The sequence below is a fragment of the Hemicordylus capensis genome, chromosome 3 (assembly GCF_027244095.1).
Source record: "Hemicordylus capensis ecotype Gifberg chromosome 3, rHemCap1.1.pri, whole genome shotgun sequence".
Classification (NCBI taxonomy): domain Eukaryota; kingdom Metazoa; phylum Chordata; class Lepidosauria; order Squamata; family Cordylidae; genus Hemicordylus; species Hemicordylus capensis.
In genome coordinates, this window is record NC_069659.1 from 207,968,939 (window position 1) to 207,995,912 (window position 26,974).

The 26,974-nt window shown below is 43.6% G+C and overlaps 1 protein-coding gene and 1 long non-coding RNA gene across 2 annotated transcripts in view; one reads left to right on the plus strand and one right to left on the minus strand.

Annotated features, from left to right (window-relative positions):
* The window catches only part of LOC128351680 (uncharacterized), a 337,204-nt gene that overhangs the window by 11,807 nt on the left and 298,423 nt on the right, over positions 1-26,974 (plus strand). The gene's annotated exons all lie outside the window — the stretch shown is intronic.
* Positions 7,324-26,639, minus strand: LOC128351682 (uncharacterized). The gene is made up of 3 exons (XR_008319973.1): positions 26,538-26,639; positions 21,223-21,433; positions 7,324-8,485 (listed from the first exon to the last, which is right to left on the minus strand). It is a non-coding gene; the product is annotated as an uncharacterized LOC128351682 (long non-coding RNA).

Genomic DNA, 26,974 nt, shown 5'->3' on the forward strand with positions numbered 1-26,974 from the left:
CCTCTCTGTCCCTTCTTTCTGCTGCTGGAGAAGGGCTGCCATTTTTTTAGGTAGTAAGTGAATGATAAGGATGACATGGCTGTCTCCCCACAAATGGCCAGATACATACACCACATGCACCATTGTTATTCACTGTAACAAAGAAGGTGCTGCTTCGACATCACCTCTACATCATGTCCCTGTGCCATTTCATGCAGCCCTATCTTGGCCCATATAAAGGGAAACAGCACTGGGGGGTACAGCTGCCAGCACAGCCTGCCATTGGGTGGGCCACCTGCAAGCAGTCACCAAAGCTGGCCACCAAAGGAGGCCAGCTTTTGATGGTGGCCTTCAGGAGTGGGCTCGAGGGCTGTGGCCAACATATAGTTTTGGGCTGCTAAAAGGAAGACTCTTATTGTTGCCTAGTAATTGGCTGCGCCTGGTACAAGTATGTGTCTTGAGCTGTCCAGAGATGGGCAGTTACTCCATAGTGGAGCAGGTGGGGGTGGGGAGGTGGGGTGGTTATGGTCTATAAGAGTACCATCTCCCTTACCAGGATCCCTTTCAGGGAACTGGCCTATATTGAATGTCTGTATACCTAAATATAGGGACCAAGGATAGACTGGGACTTCTGTTGGTGTACTGATCTCCTTGCTCCCCAACGGAGTCCCTGAGCTGATAAACCTGGTTGCAGAGTTGACATTGGAGTTGCCCAGCTTGTTGTTGTTGGTGGTGGACTGCAGTGTTCATTTTGGAACTGAGTTGTCAGAAGCAGCTCAGGAGTTCATAGGGGCCATGACAACTATGGGCCTATCCCAATTGTTTTATGGACTGACACATTATGCTGGTCACATGCTTGATTTGGTCTTTTGCTCTGATCAGGATGGTGTTCCGTGGGTGTGGACTCCTGTCTTCTCCCCATTGTCATGGATGGACCACCATCAGTTTAAACTAGGACTTGCAACTACAACCCACCTCTGCAGGGGTGAAGGGCCTATTAGGATGGTCTGCCCGAGAAGGTTATCAGATCAAATAGGATTCCAATAAGCCTTGGAAGGGTTTAGAGCTGGCTCTGCTAGTGATTCTGTCGATGCTCTGGTACAAACATGGAATAATTAACTCACTAGAGCAGTAGACACAATCGCTCCTAAACGTCCTCTCTGACCTGCTTCAAAATCAGCCCTGTGGTATTTGGAACTATGGGATCTGAAGCAGCAAGGTAGATGACGAGAGTGCAAGTGGAGGAACACTCAGTGTGAATCTGATAGGTTGCAACGTATAACACATTTGAAGATCTATGCTCTGGCTGTGAGGACAGCAAAGAAGCGGTTATTTTCTGCCCGCATTGCTTCCACAAATTCACATCCAGCAGAGTTGTATAGAGTTGTGAAGGGGCTATAATATGCCCCTCCCCCTTGAATTTGAACTTGAAACCGTCAGTCACTTGCTGCGACATCTTCAATGAAAGTTATGTGGATAAAATCTCTTGTATTCAGGCCTAAGTGGATTCCACAGTTACTGCAGAGTCTATTGTGGAAATGTCCAGCAACTCCTCTTATAGGATTAGATTGGATCACTTCCAGTTTGTGACTCCTGAGGATTTGGACAAATTGCTTTGGACTGTGTGTCCTACAACCTGTTCTCTTGACCCTTGCCCAACTTGGCTTATCTCATCTGGTAATCGTATTATCAGAGAGGGTCTGATAAATATTATAAATGTTTCTCTGAGGGAGGGCAGGATGCCTCCTTGTCTTAAGGCGGCAATTATTAGACCTTATTTGAAGAAACCTGCATTGGATCCCTTGGAGTTAGCTAATTACAGACCCATTTCTAATCTTCCATGGTGGGGCATGATTGAGCAGGCAGTGGACTCTCAGCTCCAGTCAGTTTTGGATGTTACAGATTATCTAGACCCATTTTGAACCTTTCTAGTGGGCTATGGGGTTGAGACTGCCTTGGTTGGCCTGATGGATGATCTCCAATTGACTATCGACAGAGGGAGTGTGACTCTGCTAATCCCTTTGGATCTCTTGGCGGTGTTCGACTATTAACCATAGTATCCTTCTGGATCATCTGAGAAGGGTGGGATTGGGTGGCACTGTTTTACAGTGGTTCATTTCCTACCTCTCTAGTAGTTTTCAGGTGTGTCGCTTAGAAACTGCTGCTCTGCAAAGCAAGAACTAAAGTATGGAGTTCCACAAGGCTCCATACTGTCTCTAATGTTCTAACATCTACATGAAACCTGCAGAAGAGATCATCAGGAGCTTTGGTGCAGGATGTTATCAATATGCTGATGACATCCAGATCTATTTCTTCCATATCAACCTTATTAGGAAATGGCATAACTTCCTTAAATGCCTGCCTGGAGGCAGCAATGGGCTGGATGAGGAATAACAAACTGAAGTTGAATCCAAATAAGATGCAAGTACTGACTGTGGGGTGTCAGGACCTGAGAGATGGTTTAGATCTGTCTGTTCTGGATGGGGTTACATTCCACCTGAAAGAACAGGTACATCGCTTGGGAGTGCTCCTGGATCCAAAACTGTCTCTCATTTCTCAAGTTGAGGCAGTGGCCAGGAGCACTTGTATCAGTTTTGGCTGACATGTCTGCTGCATCCATTTCTGGAGGTAAAGGACTTTAAAACAGTGGTGCATATACTATGTGGGGCTGCCTTTGTTCTTAGTTTGGAAACTACAATTGGTACAGAATGTGGCAGCCAGACTGGTATTTGAGACAACCTGAAGATATAACACTAATTTTAAAAGAACTGCACTTGCTGCTGATATGTTTCCACGCGAAATACAAAGTGCTGGTTATTACCTATAAAGCCCTTAGTGGCTTGGGTCCAGGGTATTTAAGGGAGTGCCTTTTTTGTCATGAATCCTGTTGCCCATTATGATCTTCTGGAAAGGTCTGATTAAGGTTGCTGCTGGCTTGTTTGGTGGCGACTCAGGACCGGGCCTTCTCTGTGGCTTCCTTGGGGCTTTGGAATATGCTCCCTGTTGAAATAAGAGCATCTTCTTCTCTGTTTGCTTTTAGGAAGACCCTCAAGATGCACCTGTTTTCTCAGGCTTTTAACTGAAATTAATTTTAAATTGTTTAATTTGTTTTTATTTTATGAGCTGTTTTTACTGTATTTTGTGAAGTTTTAACTGTTTTTACTCTATTTATATTGTGATTCTAGAGGTTCTGCCTCTAGAACTTTGACCCATCAGGTCCTGCCTCTAGACCAATCAAGCTCTGCAAGTGGGATTGGTTTGACAGGGTGGGTGGGACTTCTAACCTTTTGGAGGCACTAGCTGCCACTGCCACCCATATTGTGATGCAGATTTGGAGATGCTCTCCTACCCAAACCATGAACACTCTTTGCAGGTCTACTCTTGTAATTATGTATTTTGCAAGTTGTAGCTGGATTGGCGGGGGGGGGGGGAGTGTATTTTGTCCAATATTTGGTATTCTAATATAGCTGAGGAAAGCTTTTCCATGGTTTGGTTGCCAAGGTAACCTTCTTCATCTCCATGTATTCCGCATATGTGTATCACTTTATCTTCTATTTCTCAGAGGCAATATCATGGCATTACATTTTAGCATTTTTTTTTAATAAGAAAAGAGGCGCATAAAACCTTTTAACATCTAGAAGACTCATTAATGGTCTTGCTCAAGAGCATCTTAAGTTATTCTTTTTTGGCACTTTTATGCTGAGGCTGTAAATGCAATTCGGTCCTTATTATCTCTTTAGACTTTCTGACACCAGAGGAGGCAGGATTTTTAAAATATATATAAGCACATCAGTGGTGATATTTGTGTGTGCTCAAACAGAAAGATGAATATATGACACATATCTAGATCTATGGGTGTTTCACTCACATATTGCTACACACATATCATGATCTACACATGTGCATACCAAGGGTATGTAAATCGGTATATGTATTGAATCAAGTGGCTAAAGAGCCATTTGCCTGGTTGCCTGTGATGAGTGAGAATCATTTCCAGGCAACAAAGGCACAGCACCTTTTTAAAAGTTGGTTCTTCTATGCAAAAATCACAAATGACTAATGACTCAGAGAACGGCACCAGCCAAGCTCAGAACTGGGTTCAGAAAAACCAAACTATGTCTCAAAAACTCAAAATATAATTCTTAGCCTAAGTTGAACTTTGAACTAAGTTGAATTCCTTTACTGGAAGTGCAACTAAGTCTGATCCCTACACCAAACCACCCTGTGAGTGTCCATATCCATCATTCCTCTTTCCCATCCACCCTCCCTTTTGCTTACAAACCTGCCTTCTGCCACCTCCCCACCCTCATCTGCTTACCTTTTCTGCTGCTCCAGAGATGGCAGTAGTGGACTGGAAGAAAAGAGAGGGGACTCTTCCCCCACCCCACCTCCTTACACTTGGCACATTGCTATCAGGGCCATTGAGAAATGTAGTTTGCAGTATCAGTACTTCTTGAAAAAGCTTCTCAGGTACCACTGGGGCTTTATGTTGATGTACTATGAGTGTTCTGGAGAGGGGGAAGGCTAGAAATAACTCTCATATTTCCTTTTCTCTTCTTGTAGCCAGACACTATTACCACTGCTGCTGTCTTGCTTGATAAGTATTTAAAGAACAGGTTGCTTGGGAGATCAGGGGGTGGGTAGATGGGGGTTTGAGGAACAAATTCAGATTGGATCAGAACATACCCCACCCCCGGAGTTATTTCATTTTAAAAAAAGATTCAATTAATTTTCAAGCCAGTCTGATGTGAGTTGGGAGGGCTTGCCCATCTCTACCTTAAAGGTAAGCACCATCACTTTGATTGGTTATCTGAATCTACCCTGTGTGTGAGGCCTTGTCTGAAAGATTTCTGCTAGTGACTCGATTGATCAACTGCTTAGTGATGTTAAAAGACACCTGTCAGAGCCGGCAGTGTGGAGGGAAAGTAGTTATCAAGACAAGGAGGCAGGCATTGCCTAAGCAACAGGGTTACCCAGATCCAGGGCCAAATTAGATGTGATGGAGTAGCCACAGTCACATGTGTTGGTTCATGAGACAGCCTTATTCCACATATAAAGAAGAGTGGCTGGCTAGCTTTTATTTTTGAACAAGGACAGAGGGTGAGAACAGGGGCGTAGCTAGGGGAGAGGGGGCCTGTGTTCATCCCTCTCCCTGGTGGCCCCCCAGAGTGAGGGAGATAATGAAGAAAATAGGGAGGGGTGGAGCTGGAGGGCCCTCAGGAGCTGGGGGCCCGTGTTCTTTGAACCCTTTCCCTCAATTATAGCTACACCCCTGGGTGAGAACCCTTCCCCATCCCCTGCATTATTTTCCCACACTCCATTGCCACAGGCACTTTCCCCCTCAGCCCAGCTGTTATTGGAGGTGGACAGGGGAAATAGGGGATTTGGGGTGATAGATGGCAGGGAGGGTTCAGCTCTTACCCACATTCTCCTTTTGATATCAAACTAGACCCCACCTTATCCTTTACACATGAATAGGGCAGATACATAGACAACTCCTATGGGTACCACTGTCACATCTAGTTTGGCTGTGAAGAGCCAGGCCAGAGTCAGCAGCTGTATAGGATAAGCTCCATTGGTTCCTTGTGTCATCTGATCTGTGATGAGCTGCAATACCATTTGTTGGCAATCTGAAGTGGTGATGCTAAAATACAATAGAAAATAGGTCAACAGCTCCCGCTCCTGCTTTTGCTAGTTCCCATGGGGGTGCAGTAGGCAAAGCAGTTAGATCCTGCTACTATTATCCCTAGTTTGATACTCCTAGTTTTATAGTATCTCCCTTGCTCCACCTTCCTTGATAATTTTTGTTGTCACATTGTTCTAGCCCATTAATGGCAATAGTTTATACATCATTCATATATATGTTTCTCCCACCTGAGCTTTTGTCATGTTTGAGTTTCTAATGTTACCAATACACACATAGCTGAGATCAGCAAATCTGTTTTTATTTTGTTTCTTGTTCCTTCATGTGAGTGCATTAATATGTGATGTTAATGTGTGTGCTTTGTTCTTTCCTTATCTGCAGGCTTGTATATGGGATATATAACCAAAGCAAAGGGGTAAACCTTTTCTTATTTACCCCTTAAATTATTTAGCTGCTTTAAAACATTTCTTTAAACAACCACAACTCAATCTGTCAATTGTTTTTGTACTTAGCTGCTTATGGGTAGCTGTGGCTTACCAATGAACATTCTGTTTAAATGCAAAATGTCAGCCTGTTGCCTGGCACTTAAAAAAATAATAATCTCTTTTTCTATTAGTTTGGTTACTATGCCCCAACATTAATTAGCTATGAGTGGGATCTGACTCAGAGTCCAAGGGCCAAGTAATTTTAGAAGCATCAGTTTCCTGCAGTGAAGCAATTAGTCTCCGGAGCTTCTTTTGGTCCTTTTCATGCCATGAATTCAGTTTAACACACACATTGCTGTCTAAACACCTAGATACAAAATGGTAAAGAAGGAGGTTTTCTTTCTTTATAATAAAAAGCGTAGAAGTTTATAAAGCTCTGTGTTGCAGCAACTGCCTGGCACACTCAGCTATTTACTCTTGAGCATGGGCTCCCAACATTTGGTACTCCAGATGTTGCTGAACTACAACTCTTATCATCTCCAGCTACATTTTATTGTAGTATTTATTGTAGCATCATCCAGAGTACCACAGGTTGGGACCCCCTGCTCTAGAGTAACAGTCCTTAGTGCCAGCAGATGTAAGTGTATTAGTGCCAAGCAGGGGTCTTGAACTAGGACTTCCGGCAGTTGGACCTAAGCACTTTACCCATTCACTGCTCTGCCATGGTGGTAGCTTGCTAAGGAATGGACCTGCCAGCTTGCTATCCATTTTGGTTGGGCTCCATCAGTGCAGCTGGTCAGAAGGAGGCAATGCAGCTCATTGACTTGCTGGCTGCCAGGTTACACAAGGGGCCGATGGGGTTCCACTTATTTATTAATTTATTATATGCATCTATGCCTCACATTAGACATTTTTACTGAGATGCATACTGAGTTATATAGCCTGACTGTTTTTAATTAATAGTTTATTAATGGCAGGCCAGAAAACAGAGTCTGTGAAGCCAATCTTAGTGTTGGAAAGGGCAGGGCCATTGGTGGTTGCCCTAAAGCTTACTACTAGTGATGGGTGAATCCCACTCCTAGTCAGGCTTGAATCTAGGGTTGCAAATAACTCCCAGGGCCCTTTCCCCTCCTCTGTCTCCTGTGTCTCCCTTTCCCTCCATAATGCCTGGAACTGAGTGATTACTATGTGCCATACGTAAGGAAGGCTGGGATTTAGTCTTTCTGGTACATCTGTCATGGGCCAGCAGACTGAGAAGAAGAAGCAAGACAGGCATTGTGATATATCACAGTTTGTGTCTATACATAGAAGAACAGCTGCAACCACTTAAATCTCTCCCTGCTTTCCTACCCAGTCAGCCTCAGTTGTAGATAGCTTTGCTAGTACCACCAATAACATCAGTTGTCTCCTAAGAGGCTTTATAAGCCGGCCGGCCTGCATTCTGACTGTGAGAACAACCATCCAGGAAGCTACACTTAAAGTATACCTGGCTCTTGCATTCGCAAATCAGGGAACAAGAATACTAGAAACACTAGACATACAGACAATTGCACCAAAGATCATGCAAGAGGGTGGGTAGCACGCAGGCCAACAGCAGTTTCCCTCTAAAGACAACTTGCTTAGTCTGATAAGACAGCACAGAGTCCATGTCTCTATAGGGCTAATCCACCCTAGATCCAGCTGATTTGACCAAATATCATCTAGTATCAAATTTGCTATCTTGGGGTAAGGTGTGGGAGCACATGGTATCATCTCATTGCCAGATTGTTCTGGATGATATCAATTATTTAGATAAATTCCCATCTGATTTCCAGTCTGGTTTTGGGACAGAAACTGTCTTGGTCACCTTGGTTAAACCCTGACCAGTTTATTTCCTTGTGCCAGGAAATAAACTGGAGAACTGGGGTCTCACTTCCAGACTCCAGATTCCTTACAGTGGGCTGAGGAGGTCTTGTTCTGGTCAGGGACCAGAACTATGTACAGTGTCTTGCTCTTCTCTGGTGATAACATTCTTCTCATCCTTAATCTTGAAGTTCTAGTTCCTGATTTCCTTGCTTCACACCACTTCTACTTCTGCTCCTTCTCTGGCTGAGCTTGTTCTACTTTTCCAGCCTTTTGTAAAGAAAAAAAGGATGGGGAACAGATTGGCAGGAAGTGTGTCCACTCATCTTGCTGCTCTAGGCAGGGAAAACATAATGATCTCATCCAAAACAGGTACAGAGGCCACCAGGTTGAGAAGGGACAGGGTGGCCAGCTGAGATGGCTGGTGGGCATAGACATGGGATGCCCTCTGCTACCACCTCCACGCATCTGTCCACTGAGGTGTCCACCTCACCACATCTCATTGGTAGGCCAGCCTGGTGCTCCATTCTTCTCTCTCCATTTGCATGCCTCCTTACCCTCTGCTACCTTAGTCTTGCTCCAAGATTTGTATGTCCTTCAAAAAAGAAGTGGAAAATTATGTAAACTAAATTAATACTGAAACATTTTATTATTTTATGCTGAGACCAGAATTTGGTTATGCTTAAAGCCAAACTTAATTTTCTGTGCATGTGGTGATGTTATTAGCAACCCAGTAGTTCTGCTACAACCACCGTAGTCAAATATTCTCGTATACATTACCTGAAGAGGTTAGGAGGTTAATACCTGCACATTTCATTAACAGCAGTTACTAATTAGTGAAGTTGAGCCATTAAAGGACATAATAGGGTTGAATGAATAACTTTGCATTCCTGGTTTTAAAGCACATTCTGCACTTGCAAATGGAAACATTTTACATGGTAGTTGGTGGCTTAAACTAGCATGCATTTTTATTGTGGGCTTCTTCACAGGATGTCTAGACTCAGTACCACCACAGAGAGCTGCTGCAAAAGATAATTGAGGCATTATAGATTACTTAGAATAACATGGAAATGGAAGTGTAGGCTCTGGAAGAGGGATGACTACAAGAGTTGGCAAGGAGTAGTGGGTGGTCCCCCCACCAATATTTCCCATTCCCTCATCCAATAGACTAGAATTTTACAGCAAAGAGCCAGGCAACACAGTCATATAGGAAGCCCTCTTTATTTGTTGGGGTTCCATACTCATCAATACGTGTGAATACAGAAACTGCAAATAAAGAAACCTTGCCCCTATGGAAATCCAGGGGTTAGGTTTTTTTCTGGCCACTCAGGAACCATGGATAAGCAAAATTGGCCTATATTTCCACAGATAAGGAAACTAGGTCTCTAAGACCCATCCATGAATACAGGATACTGTGATCCATGAAACCACAGATAATGAGGGTCTCCTGTACTATATTATTTATTTATTTTTATTTTTGTAACATATTTGTATACTGCCCCAAATGCAAGTCTCTGGGTGGTTTCCAACAACAACAACAACAACAACAACAACAAAGTAAAAAGGTTAAAACATTACAACAATTTAAAATTTAACGTGTTAAAACTATTAAAAACCATCCAACTATTAAAACAGTATCTAATTAAAAGCCTGAGTGAACAAATGTGTCTTGAATGCCTTTTTAAAAGTTGTAAGAGATGGGGAGGCTCTTTTTTCACTGGGAGCGCATTCCAAAGCCTCGGAGCAGCGATGGAGAAGGCCCGTCCCCAAGTAGCCACCAGACAAGTTGGTGGTAACTGCAGACGAACCTCTCCTGATTATCTTAGTGGGTGGTGTGGCTCATAGTGAAGAAGGCATTCTCTTAAATATCCAGGGCCTAAGCTGTTTAGGGCTTTCTAGGTTATAACCAAGACCTTGTATTTTGCCCGGAAACTTATTGGCAGCCAGTGTAGATCTTTTAAGATAGGAGATATGGTCTCTCCGAGATGACCCAGAGATCAACCTAGTTGCCACATTCTGTACCAACTGCAGTTTCTGGACTACATACAAAGGCCACTCCACATAGAGTGAACTGCAATAGACAAGTCTGGAGGTGACCAGCAAATGTACTACTGTTCTGAGGTCATTTATCTCAAGAAACAGATGCAGCTGGCGTATCAGCCAAAGCTCATAAGAGGTACTATATAATGCCTTATAGCTTGAATTAATTATTTTTAAAGGTCTCTGTTGTTTAAAGACACCTCATTCACTCATTCCTCTATCCCGGAACAAGCAGCAGAAGCTAGTGCAGCCAGGTAGGTAGGAGAGTCTAGCCTTCCAGGAGCTGGGACAAGCCGTTAGCTTCCTTTCTGTGTAGGAAAGGGACTGGATGAGACCATGTGCCCAGAGGAGGGGAGGATTGTAGTGTCACCTCCCCTGCAGATATCAACTTGCCTGGTACTGAGCCCCCCCCCCCCCAGTCTTTGCTGCCACTTGGTCTTGAACAGGATAACTACACAAATTAGATGTGATTGACAGAGTATTCTGCATCAAGTGCTGCATGTGAAAGAATATTCTCATGCTTTCAACAAATGAAAAATTACCCAAGGAACCACACTACAAATGACCCTTTAAGGGATTTGACTATCATGGGTATTGGAAACAAGTTGTCAAAGTCCCTTTTGCCAACGGTCTACAAAGTTCTTATAATGATAGATGTATTCATCTTCATTAATATCCCATATGTATATAATGTATAGCAAAATCCTGGCTCCCCTAATGATGTTCCTTGCCACAAAATTGCTTCCACATTCTACAGTAGTTGTTCTAGAGTCACCCTGCTCTGGATGTGCCACTTCATATTAGTGCTGTGCTATGCTATATTGTCATGATTTCAATAACTGGGCGGCATCCACACTAACTTGCTGCCAATGGTAGTATGTTCTGTTCATGCAATGAGAATTATTCCCCCCCCCCCCAATATCTGTGCTTCCCTCTAAAAATATGCACCTGATGGATTTTTGCCAGTTCCCTCTTCCAGCTTGCTGCACTTGATGCCCCCTGAACACATGTCTCTGAGAGTCCCCCAACCTTCAGGGACATATTTTCAGGAGCCAGGGAGCAAAGGAAATTAGCAAAAAATCACTCCTTCCCCTTGTGTGAATGGAACATGCTTCTGTAAGTGGAATGTTAGTTGGGGTTCTGCCCACTGATGTGATCATGTTAGGAGTGCCAAAATATTTACATGCCCCTATCATCTGTTTTTTGGGTGCATTTTTCATCTCTGTTTGCAGCCATTGTTCCTCACCTGCAGTTGCTTGGCTACCTATTTCTTTCCTTGAAGGATTTCCTGCCTAATTCAAGCCAAGTGGGATCATGTGGTGGACCAGGTGACATCATACGACCAATTGGATTTGGTTATATGATGCAGTCACTGAGTGCAAAGGAAGTTTTCCCACTGCCCTCACTGTGAATGGCAGAGGGAGAGAATGCACCACCTTTTCTCAGGCAACAAGACCCACAATTCCTGCCTTGTCAAGTTAGCAGCCCTTGAGTTGCTTCAGAAAGCTTCCCCCCACACTCAACCCCTTGAATGCTTTTGCACTATTCTCAGAAGAGGTACAAAAAATTACTGAACATTTTCAATATGTGAGCATTTTGTGCACAATTATCACAAAATATGCCCCCTGTTTTGAATCAGCACTACTTTAGACTGTGTATGTATTGTGAGGGAGAGGTGTTGGATGCCCCTACCTATAAGGAACTCCCCGCAGACAATCAAGCCTGCAGCCCTGGGTGGCCAGATCAGCCACCCACATGACTAATGGCTCTGTCATGGAGCCGGTGGGGGCTGCGGGGATCGGGGGCTGCCTGGCCCCTGGAAGTCCTGGGATGCCCTGTACGAGCATGCGGGGCATTCTGGAGAGACCCCCGAGGCCGGGAGGCTGACCGCAGCCTCCTGGTTGGGGGTCTACTCATGTATCGCCGTGCGCTGTGGTGGCACACAAGCAAATAAAACTAGGTTAACAGAGGGGAGGGGGAATTAGGCAGGCTAGCCACCTTAGAACCACCAGGCTCACCCGTGAGCCCGGTGGTTCCCACGATCACTAGAAAGCGGGTTAGGTTCCCTTAGCCTGCTTTCTAGTGATCATGGGAATAGCTTCATAATCTTTCTCCAGCCCTAATCATTTCTGTTTGAATGGTTGGGTCAGAAAAAATAAGGAAAAAATTGTTACCATGGAATAGAGTGTTTAATCTCATTTTTACATCTAGTCAACACAATCAGAGAGTTCAGTTCACGAAGGTTTGATCTAACTAAACCCATCTACCCATTTCTGGAGGCAACCTTTTCTCTCAGATCAGTGATGGGTTTTGTTTGAATTTTCTTCATTCATTTGATAGGCACTTGACACCTTTTATCATGAACATCTTCTCTATTTTCCATCTTTATTTCAGATGTTGCGGATCAAAGACTGGCAAAATGACACAGTGTTTTGACATTCTGAAAACAATTCTCATCTGAAAGGAGGGCTATACAGAACCCACTGTAGATTGAGGTGGAACATCTAAGGGGAAAAAATGATGATACCAGCAATAATGGAGGCTGAATTGCAGGAGAGGAGTATGTAGGGAAAAACAGGATCAGAAAACAGCAGAATAGATTCAAAATGTTTATAGCCCAATCCTACACACGCTTATTCAGAAGTGAGTCTCATGGAATTTATTTCCAGATAACTATACTTAGGTTTACAGCCCCAAGGAAGTAAGTCCCACTGAATTCAATGAAAGCAGGATAATCTCACTCTTATCTACCAGGAAATTAGATTCTGTTCCAGTTTTGTAAAATTCCAGGACTTGGTTTTTGTGAGAGGAATGATTCCATCCTGATGACTAAGCAGGATGAAGTGGCCCACCTCCGGAGGCAGATTTTGTTATATAGTAGGGGTGTGCATGGATCTGGCTGGTCCAGTTTGAGACTGAACTTGGCCTGAACTGGACCAGGTGAGTTTGGTCTGGCACCCCCTTGAACGCCCCGGTCAGGTCCGGGGTGGGGTTCGCGAGTGGTTTCAAAAATTTTTTTTTACACTTACCCCCTCTGGGGGAGTTGTCTGAGGCAGTGGATATGTCCCACGGAGGTTCCCCCTACCCCCGCTGGCCTCCCTTATTTAAGGAATTGGTCATTCAGCCGCTTTTTTGACTTTCCCCCTCAGCTCGGTGGCCATTTTGGAGGCTGTCATGCCTGTGCAATGAGCCTCTGCATGGCCTGGCATGATATTACTGCTTCTTGACTGCTGCTAATTATGCCTCTTTTATTTGTTGTGCTGTTCTTATTGTTTCATTGGTTTTAAAATATGGCTTTATATTGTGCTTTTAATTGTATTGAGCCTTCCTGGGCATTGTGTTCTAAAAGAAAGGAAGAAAATGCAAGGTATACATTCTTTAAAAATACCAATGATAAATAAATAATTGCCAGTTATTTAGGTGTCATAATTTTTGCCAAAGTGGAGGTCACCATTTGGATCGCCTGCTTTAGGCACCAAAATTTCTTGGGCCGTAGCTGAGGAGGACGTACTTCTTAACAAGTATGTATTAAACTGAAATCCTAAAGTTTTTTCATATGGCCCCTTTTGTTCTTCAAATAGCCCAAAAAGGAACCTTCCACATAGGCAAAGACATGAAACCCTGTAATATGATATTTTCATCACATGGGCATGTGTGTTGGGGAGCAGATCATGATCATGCTAGCTGCCCCTGCCCTCTCAGCATACCCATCCTCCACATGTCTAGGGCATGTCTGAATAATAGTCTATGCATATAGGCTCCAACCATGCAACCTAATCATCCATTTTTTTCTGGTATACAGATTGTGCAGCTGGAGTCTGTATGCATTATGGTCTATGGTACATGCCACTATGAAGACATGCCCTCTAATACAGTGCCTGAGCAAAATGGACCCTCCAACTTGACAAACAATTGGCAGAACTACTTGCCTTGGAATCTTTCCAGAGCTGTCAACAGGCCCTAACCACAATGGATTCACCCTGCGCCCCACTGCAGATATATGAAACCTTAGTTCAAGACCTCCACATTCACTTATCCCATAAAGCAGCGGCCCACCCCAAGCAGCCTGCATGTGCTTCCAAACCCTGGTTTGATGAAGACTGTGTCAAGGCCAGGAAAGCGCTTCTAACCAGCTATCACACCTACAGGAACAGCACAGACCCAACTGCAGAGAGGGATTTCCTTGAGCAGAAGAAACTCTACAAACAGCTAGTGAAACGCAAGAAAAGAGATGACATGAAGGCTACATGGAAGCGACTCATCCAGGCGACCAAGGCCAAGGATGCATCTACATTCTGGAGTATCACAGCTGGCTCCCCCCAAAACTGGCTCAGCACAGATAGATAATCACATCTTACCGGAGGTCTGAGAACATTACTTTCAGAGGTTCTATGAAGACCTCCTTGATGACTTCAGTTTCCTCCTTCCAGATATGGGAATTAGGGAAGACTTGACCAAGTGGCCACCTGTGTCTATATCTGAAATGAAGAGCCTTATCACACATCTGAGACCTCGAAAGGCATATCTTGGCAGCACTTTTCACCTACATCAATTTGCATGAACGTATCCCTGGTGACAGAGGATTAGCAATTATAGTTCCCTTATTCAAGAAGGGCAGAAAAGAGGACCCTGCCAACTACAGGCCCATCAGCTTGCTCAACACAAGCTTTATGCAAGACACCTGCAATGGAAACTTTGGGACTGGATAGCTCAACAAAATCTCCTTGTGGAGGAGCAAGCAGGCTTTAAGGAGGGCCAATCTACGGTCAACCAATGTCTAGTGCTTCAACACCTTGTTGAAAAAGTTTCCACCAAGAGTACAACCTCTCTATATGCAGGCTTTATTGGCCTCAAGGCCACCTTTGACTCAGTCTTGAGAGTCAAGCTATGGAAGAAGCTGGAAGCCTCCTCAACTGATCGACGCCTGCTTTGCCTGATCCATATCTTACACACAGACACATCCCTTAAGGTCTGGTGCAGTTCTCAAGGCCACCTCTCAAACCCAGTTCCTACCTGCAAGGGAGTTAAGTAAGGATGCATACTTGCCTCACTTCTTTTCAACTTTTATATCAATGGTATGGTGAGCCACTTAAACAGGCCAGACTTCCATCCCCCCAAGTTGGCTGAAAGATGTATCTCCACCCTGCTCTACACTGATGATGATGCAATCCTTTCAAGGACCTCTACTGGGCTAAAACGAAAATCATGGCCTTCGCTAAGAGACCCAAGACTCATTCCTGGAGTATAGATGGCTACAAATTGAGCAGGTCATCTTTTTTAGGTAGTTGGGGGTGGTTTTGCATGCTTCTGGCTCCAGAAAGGCCCACAGTGAACATACCTCCCTCACCTCCCTAAAGGAGCTCCTCTAAGAACATAAGAACATCCCTGCTGGATCAGGCCCAAGGCCCATCTAGTCCAGCATCCTGTTTCTCACAGTGGCCCACCAGATGCTGCTGGAAGCCACAGGAAGGAGTTGAGGGCGTGCCCTCTCTCCTGCTGTTACTCCCCCATAACTGGTATTCTGCTATCCTGAAATTTATCTGGGCCAAAGGAAGCCACTACATTCCTGCAGCACTCAAATTATTTGAAGCCAAGTCATTGGCACAGCTACTCTATAGAGCACAATTGGGTCCCTCTAATAGCTTTGCCCCCTTGGAAGTGGTACACTCCAAATTTTTAAGAGCTGCCCTCCAAGTGCCATGTTGCATTTTGAATGCCACTTTGCGACTAGAGACAGGAATGATGAAAGTGGAGGCTAGAGTATGGCTGGCCACCTTCACCTATGGAGTTAAATTAGCCATCATTTCTCATGGATTGCCCCCCTCCGACTCTACAGCACTCCTTCCTATCCTGTTGGAAAAGAGCTATCCAGACCAAACCGTCAAGCTTGGGACTCTCCCTTTCCCTAGCTATGAGATATCACCAGGCCAATTCTGTGCTTAAACAAAGGATAACAGACATAGAGCACCAAACAGACCTAGCAGGACCTCAAACTTCTCCATATCAGAAAGTCTGAGATACCTCCCTTCTCCTGCTGCTTATCTGTCACTTTGGGAAATCCCAGCCCATAGGAAGTCCTTGATTTTGGGGCATTGCCATGCGCTCATGTCAGCTGTTCTAGAAGGCAGGTTCAGGAGGATTCCACCCGCGGAGAGACGACGTCCTTGTGACACAAGGCAGGTTGAAACTATAGCTCATGTTCTCCTCTTCTGCCCCTTTTACAGAGATAGTCATACTAACCTCAACCTGCCCGTACTCCTCAAGTACCCTGGTCACTCAGGGAAATTCTATACCTTGCTGCTCCTCTCAAATGAAAACCCCACCATCACATACAATACTGCAGAGTTCTGTGCTGCAGCATGTAGAATCTGCAGGGCCATGACAGCTCCCATCTAGAGGGACCGTGGGCTGAGCCTACAAAATCTAGCCTTAGCCTCAGCTCTCACACAAGCTATTGTAACCTCTGTTTATTTGCATATTTAAACACTCTTAATGATTATTAAGTACTCTCACATGTAGAGCCCTTCCGGCCAACTGTTTATTAGGACACAGACTTCTCTCTCGTAGACAGTTCTATTTTAAATTTTCACCCCCCCTATTACCCTACACTTTTATAGCTTTGTAACTGTAGTCTATATTTCATATTGTACCCCTACTTGTACCTCACATATTCTGCTACTCTTATGCTGGGCTCAGATGGAAATAAAGGTGATTGATTGATGCCCTCTAATACATGCAAGTCTGATGCTCTGGGTGGGTACAGTTAGCTTGTATGATCATTATCTCCCAATACCACATATTAAAAATGTTCTTTACCCTGTGGTAAAGGCTTCTTGTGCGCTAAAAATGAATGACGATCCTAAAATTAATTAAAAATATTATAGATTAAATTTAAAATTGTATATCATCAGGATCCACTATGAAAATAGGCAACACCTTGTTAAACACAACTGTGTTCATGGCAAATATGGAAAAAGTGATTTTAGATACTTCTTTTACACCATATTGAACATTATATCTTTTAGTTTTTGGGTCACAAATATCAGCAAAAACTTTATCTATTTCTTGAAGAAAATTTAAGGTTTAATGATGATGATGATGATTTTTTTTTTTTAAGTACCAGCCTCCCTAAAATTTCCCATTTTTCTCAATTGCCAGTATCTTCCCTCTCATAAAAAGAAGGTCCTGGGGTTTTACTGAACTGGAGCCGAGTCTAATTAACTTGGCAGATAAGAGTGAGGTAATCCTTTACGTTAGGTCACTTTTCCTATTAGGCATTGAAAGCAGAATGTGCCTTCCTTGGTCTTAACTAGAAAAAAGAATGAGATAAGCAGAGAGAATACAGTTTCTTATCCTGCTTCTACAGTTTTGTCTGTATTGAGTATTCCAACTCTCAGTCAATCTGAAGCAAAAAGCCAGCAGCAGCCTCCGATTGTGAGATTTTGGCCTTATCTCTGTTACTAAATCTGAGGTATTTCCCTACCACTGATAGCCAGAGATGGCCTGAGACATTTTGGTTCCAGAGGCAGGAAATCCAAATGGTGCTCTCCCAATCCCAGTAGTAGTAAAGCTATTATCATAAACAGAATCTTAAACAGAAATTACAAAGTGCTGCCTTTTAATGGTACCATCAAATCTACCTCCTGAGGCAGCCCACCCCACCTAATGGCAGGGCTGACCCTGTGATGACCCTGGTGATAGCGCTGGCATGAAGACTTGTTCAATAGACTTGTTCACACGACCATTTGGTGGTGGGTTGGAGAGCTCCTACCTCATTAGCAGCACAAAATCAGAACCTCCATTTGGGGCCCCAAGCCCAGGAAACAGAGGAGCAAGGCAGCCATAGCATCTATTGTTGAAATCAGCAGCTGCAAGCCCTGCTCCTCCATGGAAAATTTTCCAAAGTTCTTTCTATGCTTTTCAGTGCCAGCAGATTGGAAAAGCTTTATGATGTCAGCGCCTGTCTCTGATAGGCCACAAATGAGCAGGAGGCAGAGGCAGCCCACCTGAAGGAGCCTCAGCTTCAAGAGCATAGAGTGTGCTTTGCAGGATGGCATATCCATGGATGGCAGCCTTTGTAGCCACCACTCTCTATGATTCTCATGCATGGGAAGGGCATGCTCCATGCAGTGACTGGATAAAAGAGCTGTGTGAGTTCTCATGATCAGAGAATCAAGATGGGATACCTTTCCTTTCCTCCACCCTCAGTTATAAGCAAGGTAGGTGTGTGTGTTCTGTTTCGGATACTACACGTTTTGTGCCCAAAACAGGCCATTTGGCTGTTTTGTAGCTGAAACAAAACACCCAATGCTCAAAACAGAAAATTTTGTAGCCAAAACAAAACGTCCCTGTTTCAGATACAAAACGTTTTGTTGTTTCGGCTGTTTTGGAACTCCATCTTGCAATTGTGAAAAGTCTTTCTCCTTCAGTCTCCATTTTGAGTTTTGACATCTGTTGGAATTTCCAGCCCTTCCAGCCTGCAGATTGGTCAGCGAAAGCATGGGCTGATCTGCTGGCAATTGCCTCCTTATTCCTTTTCAGGAAATTTGAGGATAAAATTTACCCTCACTGGCTAGTGGGAAGTGTGCATTTCATTGTTGTTGTTTCACACTGTTGTGCGTAGATCAGTTGCATTTCGGGGGGGGGGGTGTGTGGATGTGCATGACCTTTGGAAATCTGCCTGGTTCTTTGCAAAGTTCTGCTCTTGTTGTTGATGTGTGGTTGATGTTCTTTGGGGTGGATTGGGGGCAGAAAGGGGGCTTTGGGGGCAGAAGAGTGGGTGAGGTGGTAGTGCCCCAATGGGTGCCTGCTGCCACCCAGATTCCAAAAGAATTGGGGAAAGGGCTGATTTTTAAAGACTTTCTGAAGTTGACATGTCTTTGGGGCAGATTCGGGGCAGAAAGGGGGCCTGAGGGGCAAAACAGTGGGTTGGGTGGCAGTGCCCCAAGGGGTGCCTGCCACAACCCAGATTCCAACAGAATAGGGCAAAGGGCTGATTTCTTAGGAGTTGTTGAAATTTATGTATCTTTAAGGTTTCCCCCCTAGGGAATAATGGAGGTTTCAGCAGACCTATAACTCCATCTGGGTGGCACTGGGGTGGCTGGGAGCGAGTGGTGGTGTAGTGCACATAGGGTGCCAACCACCCCCATGGGTTGCTAACCTCTGTTGTATCTGAGGTGTTCTAAGTGTAGATTCTCTGGTAGCATATGAGATATTCAATGACAAACCATGAATCCACTCTCATATGCTACCAGAGAATCTACACTCAAAACATCTCAGAAACAACAGACCCCAGTACCCCATGTGTTAGCAACCCATGTGGGTGGTTGGCACCCTATGTGCTCTACACCACCCCTCACTCCCGGGCACCCCAGTGCCCCCCAGGTAGAGTTATGAGGCTGCCAAAACTTCTATCATTCCCTATGGGGAAGAACTTTAAAGACACACAAACTCCATTAAATCTCTAAAAATCAGCCCTCTGCCCAATTCCTTTGAAATAATTCTGGCAGCTTCCTTGCCTCCACTGGGCACTACCACCCACCTTACTCTGCTCTGGGCCACCCCTTTCTCCCAACGTGAAGCTATACTTTTGCTGAAACCTCCATTCTTCCTTATGGGAAAAATCTTTAACTTCAAAAGTTCACCAAAAATCACCCCTTTGCTCAATTCCTCTGAAATTTGGGTGGTAGCTTCCACCCATTGGGCACTACCACACCCACCCACTAGTTTTGCCCTGGGGCCATTTTTTAAAATCCAAAATGTTTTGGATTCAGATTTTGCAATTTCAAACAAAGAACAAAATTGGGGTGTTTTGGATTGGCTGATTTCGAACAAAGAACAAAATGGGGGTGTTTTGCATTCAGGCCAAAAACGAAACAGAAAAAACCCAAAACGGACAACCCTAAAGCAGGGTAGAGAAGCTGGGTTACCCTGCTTGGAAAAATCCGGGCTGGAGAGATTTGTGTGAGTTCTCATAATCAAGCAAAACAGGGAAACCCATCTCCTACCCTGATTTGAATGGTTGTGTGAACCAGCCTAGGGTAAACAGCAGATCTGCCCTTCCTCTTGTTCTTTTTCCACTTTTCCTTCTTCCCCAACCCTTCTTCAGCGTTTCCCACTATCTTTACCATAGAAAATTTCTCCACAGCTGTCGTTGCTTTGAGGCTACAGAAGTGAGGCAAAGGACAGTCTTGTTTCAGATATTTACCATAAGCTGAAGCATTGCCAGAAGGTCACAACTACTCTACTCCCTTCCTCCCAGCAATCAAGACATGCACCATAATTGTCAGCTGCTCTCTGAGGCCTGAGGTGGTAAGCTTGTGTCTGGACTATACCACTTAAGACTAAAGATGGAGACTCATATAAGAAAATGTCCCCTCCCAAATTCCTTACCATAGAGAAGTAGCAAATTAGGGCTTAGGCTAGAACTGTCCTCGCTGACATGCTAGTTTCTTATGGGCAGAGGCTTTTGTTGTTGTTGTTGCCATTGTTGTTGTCTAGAGTAACATCCAGTCATGTGAGAGCCTCCATCTGCAGTCTGAAGTGGTACTAACCAAGCATAAGTTTACTATTTCCATGAGAACTAGGCCTGAGTCGTTGTCATAAGGCAGAAGTTCCCTGAAGGACATTAATGGAATATTTCAGGGAATTCCATTGTCTCCCCCCACCCCGTTTTCTCTCTCTGCCTTCTCTTTGGATCCTTAGTGATATAGCAGGAAAAGAATCATTATAAACAAACAAATAAATAATCATCCCTCCTTGGTATGTGTATATTTATAATTGCCTAGAGAGATTAAATGGCATTCACATAACTGTGAATGTGACTGGATGAAGATAATGGAGACCAGAAAAGAAGCTGAAGAACTGAACTGAACTAAAGAACAAATAAGGGTAACTAAAAAAAGCGACAAGATTTCAATGAACTGAAGGACCTATTTGCTACACAATTCCCACCTGCATTCCACCTGCTTGCCCAAACAGCATCTGATGTGGCCAGGCAGCTCAGCCACTCTGCACAGATCTGTCTCTGTCTGTCTGTCTGTCTCTCTCTCTCTCTCACACACACACACACGCATGCACACGAATTGTGAAAAAGGATGGAAGAGGTAAACACATGTGAAGGCCCCTGGCACTAAGAAGAAAAACATGCTTTCTCTTCAAACACACTTCAGAAAGAAAGGCTCCTGTAACTTCTTAAAATGAAATAAAATAAAGATAACATTGCTGGTTTTATAGCAGTTAAAGATATTATATTCATTCCCTTGTCACCCTCAGGAAATTCCATAAACTTACAAAAGCAGAAGTGAAATGACCTCATGGTGATCTCATTTCTCTCTCTCTCTGCATGAGGTTATGAAGTTTCTAATCCGGCCTTTTATCTTGTATCCACAATTAGAATGTCAAGATTGAGTACCCTTTATCTCCAGGGTGACAGTGATGGAGAAACTTCAAAGGGGACAGTTTTGCCAGCATCTAAAGAATCTCCATAATGACTATATCCTTCCTGAAGAAAAGTGAAATAAAAGCGGAAGAAAAATGATATTTCCTTTGGACAACTTTGTGCAAAATATCAATGAAGAAGTAGTATGTTTTCAACTACTTGAACAATGCATTTAATTGAGATCAAGACCCTTTCCCTCCTAGTATCCAGTTAACAAAATAGTGATATTTGAAAAAATATCACTTATTGTGATATTGGCATACTGGGCGGACCAAATTGATTAAGGAATTAAAAGGAGGAGATTAAATGTTTTGCTAGTTTTATGTTCTTGCAAGTGCAGCCCTGCTTGTGTAAACATTTCTTTTTGCTAGTGAAACAGCTTGGAAAAAGTGTTTGGCAGAATGGTCCAAATACTCAAGTTTGGTTTATACATGCTGCAGCAACGGTTGGTAAAATCCTGAGGTGATAGACTGGATTGTACTGGTTCAGACTGCTGGTGAGTGATAACATTTTAAAATGTCCTCGACTCCTCCCGCAGTAAGAAAGCACCCCATAAGTAAAAAGAAAAAATAACTGTGAAAGGTTCTCGATCAGCTTGCTCCCTATTGTACTAGTTTCTACTTATGGGGACTTTTTCATGTAGGGAAGCATTAAAAAATGTAATATCTATCCCATTTGTGGACTGAAGGTCCTTCCCAGCCTGAATCATCTGCCTTGCAACGGGATTCCTCTATGGGTCCCAGATCAGATGCAAACAGGAGATCTGTAGGTCATGTGGAGACTGGAAGGAATGCTGCCACCACTGGAGCAACTCTTTGGGCCTGACCCGACCTTTGCAAGCTTTGCCGTGGGTGCCTCTCCTCACTCCTCACTCTCCGCAAATACTAGGGATGTGCAAAATGTTTTGACATAGAAATGTTCTGCCTCAAAACGGGCCATTTGGAGTTCTCTTGAGCTCGAAACAAAAGACCCTTTAAATAAAGGACTTGTTTCAAGCTTGGAACAAAACAAACCCATTTTGATTCTAAATGTTTCTAAAAGCTTGAAATATACGTTTTGAGCACCATTTGGGTGGCCTGTTTTTCCCTTGCTGATTGGTTTTCTGTCATTGGCTTCCGATAGGCTTGTGATCCTATGGGGTGTTTAGGGAATGGTTAAAAATGTGTTTAAAACCACCTGCTTGTTCATTTCTTTTGTGGGCTGGGTGGTAGGTAGCACCCATCATGCCTTACCACCCAACCCACTTTGGTGTCCCTGGGAGCTACCCATGGGGAACAATAGGGTGTTTCAAGTTTCCCCACAGTTCCCTATGTCTGAAATACTCAAAAGGTGTCGAGGTTTGTTCCATCAAAACAATGGGTTGACCCCTGTTTTGATGAAACATTCCGGCCATCTGCTTTTTTTTTGTTTTTGCGTCCCTAGCAAAAACTTGCAAGAAGCAAAGGACAGAAGAGGAGGCTGCTGACAACCTTCTTTTCTTCCCACCTTTGCACCATTTCCAAAGCTTCCAAGGATTGGTTTTGAAAGGGTGATGGCTCCCACCAGGATCCTTGGGTAAGGCAGCATTTGGCACCTTATCTCAGGTGCTATAATAGCTTGGGATGCCTCATGGTAGAATTTAGACCACAGCTTGTGTGGACTTAGTCTGACAAGAGCACACTAGATTATTTTGGCCAAGGCTCTTTCTGAAATTGAAAAGGGGGCACACCATTGCTTAGATAACCAATGCACACAAGACAAAGAAATTACTCCAAAGACAAAGATGTATGTATATTAAAATGCCAGTGCTTGACATCCTGATTAACAAAACAATCATAAAAAGCCTCAGAGTTTTTCAGTGCCCACAAAGGATTGCAAAAATGGAGTGAAGTCATCTCCTTCTCTCTGTGATGCTTGATTGGGTGGGATCACGCATGATACTTTGCTCTGCTAACTCAGCAAAGAGGCACCATTTGAAGTGGCGATTCTCCTATATTTAGCAGGGGGAGAGCAACTGGCCATACCCAACCCCAGCACAGCATCCCTCCAATGGTTGTTGATGGTGTCTACCTTGTGTTTCTTTTTAGATTGTGAGTCCTTTGAGGAAAGGGAACCATCTTATTTAGTTATTATTTATTTTTCTATGTAAATTGCTTTGGGCACCTTTTGTTGAAAAGAGGTATATAAATATTCGTAGTAGCAGTCATAATAGTAAAGCAGGTAAGAGGAAGAGATAGCAGTCATAGGAAGATAAATGCACAAAAGCAGAAATGTTCAGAGGGAACAATGGCACTGAAAAGGAATGAATAAGACAAATATTTGCATTAAGTGTTTAGTGAGGGGGAAAAATTACCCCATCAAAACTGCTAGTTTCTATCCAGAAGTCAAAACTGGAGAATATTTGTTGCAGCTTTAGAAAAAGGGAAAGAAAGAAAAAAGTCTGTTTCTAGCCTTTTGTGTCCCTCATCTTCATCTGTTAAGAATTTGATGTGAATTGTTGTTGTCAACTGTTCAAGAGGCGAGGCTCTTCACAGAAAATGGATGACACTGAGAGCAATGGAGTGCTTGTGGGAGGATGTTGGGCAAGCACAAAGCTGTTGTGCTAGCTAGCTGCACTATGTCTGCAGCTTGTGCTCCAGACCATGGGTGGCTTAAGCTTTTTGCCACCCTTTTACCTTAAAACAAAAAAAAAGGTTTGCCTTTTTTATATGTTAAAAAGTGGGGGACATTCTCCTTACCCACTCTACCCTTGCTGCAGCCGCCACTGCCCACGGAGAAGGGTGGCAAAATTGGAGGAGGGGAAAATTGGCTGCTCCTCAAATTTTGCCACCATAGGCAAATGCCTACTCTGTCTCTCCATTAATTCACCACTGCTCCAGACTAGTGTTGGTGACATACTTGCAGCTGCGCAACAGTTGCGCAGCTGAGGCACACCTAATTTGTTTTAATGGGAACTTTTGCACAAGAACATTATAGTGCTATGGCATAATAATACAATTCTGCAAATCCCTGTTGGTAGAACAATGAAACTATTTTCCTGTGCTCACAGAAATGTGCTCCTTGCACAAGTGTGCTGTTGCTCTGGATAGAGTTGCCGTGCCCCCCAGAATTTGGGTTTCACCCAGATTTTAAACATCTCACCCAGATTGCTTAGCCCACCCATATTCGCCTGGATTCCAGCTTTCTTTCTTTTCTTTTCTTTTTTAAAGCTAAGCTCTAGCCCTTGTAGAAGCAGAGTTATGGAGCAAAATGTGCAGTCACTATTCTGCTCAAAAATTATTTTCAAGCCAATTTACATTATATGTAAATTAGGCACTTGGATTTGGAAAGCCAAAATATGGCAACCCTAGCTCAGGATGACCACCATTATTCTTAGTGATTTCTTGTGACAAATGCAGATCTCCATCATCTTGAAGCGGGAGGCCAGCATCACTCCACACAGACCCTCCCATCACCAATTCCCTAATCTTTTCTGACAAAGGAGATAGGGACATTTTGCATCTCACCACCCAGAGGGGAGGAAATTGGAATACTCTTTGAACTATGGACAGGTGTGAGACCCACAGTTGCCTGGGCCCAGCTCATCCCTCCCTCATGGCTTTAAAGCTAGAGGATAAAGGGGATGTTCCTCAGGAGGAGCCATAAAGAGTAATGTTCTCTCAACCAAGGACCTGCCTTCTGATAGACTAAGGTAAATTTCAGTGCTAGTCAGTTAGTAAAACTTTTGTATTTTCTTTTGAATTCCTGTGTGCCCTTCCAGTTTCAACTTATTTCCCCTAATTCCTTAGTCTGTGTGCAACCCTTGTTTCTTAATAAAGTTCATATGCTTAGAAGTGGCTTCAATCAATCAATCAATCTTTATTACGGTCACAGACCAGCATAAAGTATAAGGGTGATAGGCTTCATTCTGATTTAACAGGTTCTGGAGAGTTATTTGCAAGACTCTTCCCCATGTGCCGCATAAGGTCATTCACTACTGTTGAGTTGTTTCCTGAATAATATACAGTATTGTTGTCTAGAACTGGGTTGTGTGGACTCCGGCTGTACAGTGCCTTTAAGTCCCAAGCCAGACAGTTCTAGGTTGTTGAAGTTGTGTCTAAGTCTGGTCAGTGGCTTTAGATTACTCTTCACCTGGTGGCAGCCTACCTCAAAGGAGCAGGATGCTCCAAGATTGGGATCAGAGCAATCTTTCTAATGAGGATAGATCCCAGGAAAGCATAAGTAACCCCCATTTCATCACATTTCTAGCAGAATGCCATTTCTTTGTGCATAGCCGGAAGATGAGATCTTGCCAAAACAAAAAACAAAACAACTCATACTGTCCTCTTTACATCTGAAGAACTGTATATGTTCTTCAGCTGTAGTGTTCATCCACCCCCTCTGGATTTATCAACTATATTGGTATTGCAAGCAATTTTTTTAAAAAGAAAAAAGAATCAAGCTAGAATATTAAAACCACTTCCCTCAGCATTGGAGACTGAGGGGCACAGCCTTGTATTCTATTAAAATAACCTTGTAGTGTAAGAATTACATATAGAAAATGTCTAGCCCAGCCTTGGAGTCTCAAAAGCACTTACCTTGGAATGGAATAGAATGGAATGGAATGCCAAATGTTTAAGAGCGCTCTCCAAGAGTAATTACTCTTACCTAGCGGGGAAGATTGACAGCATAATTCTTTAAAAATGTCTGTCCAAGAAGCATTTTTTGTTTTAGCACCCTTGTTTCAGATGAACCATGGCAGAAAAAAAGGAGGCCATAGTTTAATTGTAGGCATTTGCACACAAAATCCTTGGATACTGATGGATATGAATCATGTCATAGATTGATACTGAGCAGTAAAGGAGGGGGAATAGAAGTCTGCTCAGAATCTTTACTAGGGCACAGTCTTCCATGGGTTTGCATTTTTTAAACACATGAAGCTGCCTTATCATGGGCAGATTTGGATGCTATTCCCAGTCAGTCCATCCTAGTTATGTGGGGGAGGAGTGGGGGAGCACACATCTTTTCCTTCTAGTGCACCATACCCAAATTGCATGGAGGATGGCTCATCTGAACTGCCACTCAATGGATGTGGAGGGGCAATTTGGGCAAACAGCACCCTGGGAGATTAGGCGATGGCAGGAAAATGTGGTGTTGGTGAGAGGAGAAACATGTGATTAGAATGGACTGAAATACATATAGTACAAACCTGTCAGTGGAGTCATGTCACTGGATGATCTAGTCCAATATGGTCCACTTTGATTGGCAGTAGCTCTGCAAGGTATTGTCCGGCTCTGGCACCTGAGATCCCTTTAGAGAGAAATTTGGAGGATTGAGTCTGGGATCTTGTATTTATTCATTTAAATGATTTATATCCTGCTTTTCCCTGTTAAAAACAGGCAAACGGTAGCTTACAATACAAACCAACTAAAACAATAATAATTATATGCTGAACATATACTGAGAGAAGCTGGATTGGAAGAAGATGAGCGTGGTTTTAAAGTTGGAGGAAGGAACATCAATAACCTGCACTACGCTGATGACACCACTCTGATAGCTGAGAGTGCTGATGATCTGCAAGCTCTAGTAATGAAATCAAGGAGCACAATGGAAAAATGGGACTATGACTAAATGTAAAGAAGTCTA